Here is a 4,498-nt window from a genome sequence, read left to right as displayed (position 1 = left end):
CTTTCACGAAAAGGCGTTGTGTAAAGGCGCTTTTGGCACAAAAGGCTCCTTTAAAAGAGTTGAGTATGCGGCCCCAGGTGGTATCTAACTAGTTGTGGGGACAAAATCTAATGGCGTGGGTTTGGACGTGGCAGTAGGAGTAGGAAATGAATAAGTGATGCAGGTTAAAGACTTATAATTATCCTTGAAAGAGCTATTCACTGAACATCAAAGAAATAGCCGGGAAGTGCGGAAGAGAAGCGCTATGCATGGACTACCCTGTAAGGTCTTATACATACTGCTCCTCTGAACAGTCTGCTTGCATTCTTCCACCTCTACGACGGGCGCGTGGCACTCGTCTAGTAGCTAGCTCTCATCCCTTTTCTTTCCAACTCTCTAATGCAAGAGTTGACCATTACTCCCAGTTCTTCATTTATTCAACAGGTCAGCTCTGGAACTGTCTCCCTCTGTCTGTATTTCCTGCTAGCTATGATCTCCAGTCTTCCAAATGCAGTGTGTCCAGGCATCTAGAAATGATCAGAACTTGAATCTGGCTCTCTCTTGTATTTTGTTTTTCTCATGGAAGGAACAGTTATTGCCGGCTTATGGCCTTTGGTTCCTTCTTCCTAGCATAATGAAACATTCTGCCAACGAGCTAGGTAGGTAAGGTGCAAGACGACGAAAATTTGCCGCCTCCCATGACGCCCTCAACTGCTTAAGCTGGTGAACTGATGCTCTAAATATTCGTATAAGACAAAGGGTGAGGACTCCATGGCAAAGGGTGTGGTATAGCCTCTGACTCTTAAGTTATCTTTGCACTCATGTTTTCAGTTTTAAGCAAGTGTTGCGACTGGTTCCGTATGTATGACCATTATGCCACACACACACACACACACACATTAAACATTATAACAAGATACTAAACCAAGCTTGCACCTTTGAATGAGCCACACTTCCAATTCTCTCTCTCCACTGAAGCCCCCTGAATCCTGTTTCTACCCAATAGGTAAATATATATATATATATATATATATTCATTCATTGCCAGACATGGCGCCATGTATCCCAGACGGGGTGGCCAATGGCTTAGAGTTAATTGTTTTACAGGGAGGGGCACTAATCCTCCACCAACCCCACTTGACACGTAGGGATGCCAACAGCATCTGGTGTTCCCAGGCGGTCACCCATCCAAGTACTAACCAGACCCAACGTTACTTAACTTCGCTGATCGGACGGGAAGCGGTGTACTCAACGTGGTATGGCCGATGGCATAGATAGATAGATAGATATGCACTTAATATAGGGTTCACCAATCTGACGGAGCCAATACCATGTCCCTGAATTTAGAAACAGGTGCCAAAGCCAGATCAGACACTTCTCCAAGCAAAAGTTTATCCAGCCAACACAAACAGATTTTACATCTTACAATAAACAAGTCTCCCTAGTGGTTAAATATCAAGAGATCTGTTTAATTCTGTCATCTTCTCACCTTAGCATAAAAGCTCCTATGACTTAGTGTCAGGTGGAACAAATCGTCTACCTTAAGCTGGTATAGAACAGTAGAGCTGTCCCGATCAAGAGACTGGTAATGATCAAAGTAGTGCCAGCGTATTTAACACTCTCAGAGCTTCTGTAACCACCGCCAGTTAATAACCTCGTCAGGGTTCAACTGAGAAAAGGGACAGAATACATGACCAATTGATTTGGTGTTTTTAATGGGTGATCTGATCAAAATATTTGGTTGTAGCTTGTAATTTAATGCAGTAAAAAGCTTTGTATGTCAGAAAAAAAAAAAAACATTAATGAACTTAGGCTGGCGAAAATGTTAAAAAAAAAAAAATGTCAAGCAGTAATACCAATAATAAAAACTATTTTCACATGGTACTATGATAATTCATTAAGTGTTCATAGAAGTTTAACTGATGAAGTAGGTGTAATGACAAATATTTAGGATTTTTAACACCAAAGTCACAAGAGAACTTTGCGGAAGTTTATTTGGTCTGACTATGTAACTGCAGTATAGAAGAGATTACTGACACTGCCTTGGAAGAAAAAGAGACAGTAGTTTATATATATATATATATATATATATATATATATATATATATATATATATATATATATATATATATATATATATATATATACAAACGTAGAGGCATCATGAAAAATAGCTTGCCAGTATGTATGTTACGGATGTATAAACCCAGCTATGACGTACAGCTGTGAGACATGAAAACTGAAAACAATCTTCGGAAAATAAATTATTCCGCTCTCAAAGAGCAGTGAAGAGGTCAGTGTTGGCAATATCTTTACGATACAGAAATGATCAAATATGATGAGACAGCGGACTAAAGTCAGAGACATTATAGAAGTTATAAAAGAACAGAAAGGGAGGTGGACATGTCATGTGGCAAGAATAAGGGATAACCGATGGAGGAACAGGCAGACTGACTGTATTCCAAGAGATTGTAAGCGTAGCCTGAAAGGGCTAGACAGGAGGTGGAGAGATGAGGTAGAGAAGTTTGTAGCCAATTCTGGCAGAGATGACCTCAGTTAAGGAATTCGTGAAGATCGGGAGAGGCCTTACTTCAGCAGTGAACTTGCAGACCCTGATAATGATGATGATGATGGCGATACGATATCATCATCCTCATCATCACCATCATCAACTTGTAACATTCTGCATCAGGACATGGGTCTCTCCCAAACGTTTCCAGTTATCTTGGTCTTGTGCTAATTCTTTCCATTCCAAATCCCTGAATCATGTAGCGACTTCTGTGTCTTTGTCGCTGACTTATTATTTTTGTTTCTGGAAGCCGGTATATCCTGATGGAATTTTCTGTTTCATCACAACACCTAGTTCCTGGTCTTCATTTTGCTCTTTGAATCCGTAATTACTGGTTTGTTAATTTCCTGTCCACTTGTTCTGTTTCCTGCAAATGTGACCTGCCCACTACATTGCTGCTTTTTAATTGATATTATTATATCATCAACTTTAATCCGTATTATAATCTAAGCTGATTCTTCCATAACTCTCAGAATAGTTCCTAACATCGATCTTTCCATATCTCTCTGGGTACCTCTCAACCTTTTTTTCCAGGGGCTCAGTTACTGCACATGTCTCTTAATCATATGTCATTACGGGGAGAACGCACTGATTAAAAACGATTTGCATGAAACACATCGGTACGGGACCTTTCATTATGCAGTTTTGTCAACTAAACACCCTCCAACCCAGCCCTTTATATCTTCTTATTTCGGGTTCCAATCAGTGTTACTCTATACACTCTCCCCTAGGAATAAAGATTCATCAACTAATTCTTATATTTCATACTGGACTGTTACTTTCATAATTTCCACTTAGTCATTCAACAAGTGTTTTGTCTTTTTCATACGAATATTTCACTAATCTTCAGTCCAACACAAAGGTTTTCTATGTTTACGTTTTCTATCAAGTTTTGCAGCTGTCGACCTGCCTCACTAAAGGAAACGATTTGAACTGTGAATCTGAGGTTCCTCATATATCTATCTCCTAGTTTAAATCCTTTATTATCCCAGCGAAGCATCCTAAATACTTCTAACAGTTTTGGTGAGATAGTATCACCCTCCATCACACATTTTTTGTCAGAATATTTCCAGTGTCTGCATCGAGCTTAATGCTGGCCGTTCCATTTACACCCTGTCTACGAATTACTCTCAATACCAGAGATGTTTCTACCGAGTCGCAGGCTTTCTTGTAATCAATGAATGCCATAAACAAAGGTTTCCTGTGCTCATTTGTCTTCTCAGTTATTTGGTTTATTGTATGTATGTGGTCCATGGCTGGGAATCCACTCCGAACTACTCTTAGGAATTTCGTAAAGAGTTTTGATAGTTTTCCTACGGCGCTCCTTACTGCATCTGATTAATTCTGTTGTGATACCTTCTGATGCTCGTCTGCTTTTAATACTTGTCAATCTCTCTCTCTCTCTCTCTCTCTCTCTCTCTCTCTCTCTCTCTCTCTCTCTCTCTCTCTCTCTCTCTCTCTCTCTCTCTCCAGTCATGGCTTTTTTTTTTTTTTTTTTTTTTTTTTTTTTTCAGAAACTGGCATGGTCCATCATCTGAGTTGTATTCGTATACATGACCATTGACTTCTTCCACAGCTTTGATATTTCTTCCCTGCTATGTGTTATTTCACCACTGGATTTCGTTAAAGCATACATTTGACTTTTTCCTATCACGAGTGTCCTCTTTGCTGTTTTTACGTTAGTTACCTTGTTTAAGGTCTCATTTAATTTCTGCATGTTGAACTTCCGCACATCTTGCTTTTTTCATATTAATGGTCTCTTGTGCTACTCCCTCACTTTTACCTCTACTATATATTACCTTCATGACTCTATGTTTCTGAATTAATAGTTACGTTTCGTTAGAAAGTTTAGTGTTCTGTTGCTTTACTGACTTCCTTCCTGTTTCAGGTGCTGCTGTCTTTAGTATCTTGGCGAAGGTTTCATTTAGTTGGTCAACTTCGAGGCCGTCT

General features: G+C 39.5%; 1 non-coding gene across 1 annotated transcript; it reads right to left on the bottom strand.

Moving 5' to 3' along the window:
* Positions 1–1,130: 1,130 nt before the first annotated feature.
* On the bottom strand, positions 1,131–1,249 carry LOC145405647 (5S ribosomal RNA). Its single transcript, XR_013898391.1, has one exon. It is a non-coding gene; the product is annotated as a 5S ribosomal RNA (ribosomal RNA).
* Positions 1,250–4,498: the final 3,249 nt, after the last annotated feature.

Source organism: Coenobita brevimanus, chromosome 67 (assembly GCF_032717465.1).
Source record: "Coenobita brevimanus isolate Jiangsu-jjx chromosome 67, ASM3271746v2, whole genome shotgun sequence".
Taxonomy (NCBI): Eukaryota; Metazoa; Arthropoda; class Malacostraca; order Decapoda; family Coenobitidae; genus Coenobita; species Coenobita brevimanus.
This window is presented reverse-complemented; position numbering and strand designations above follow the sequence as displayed.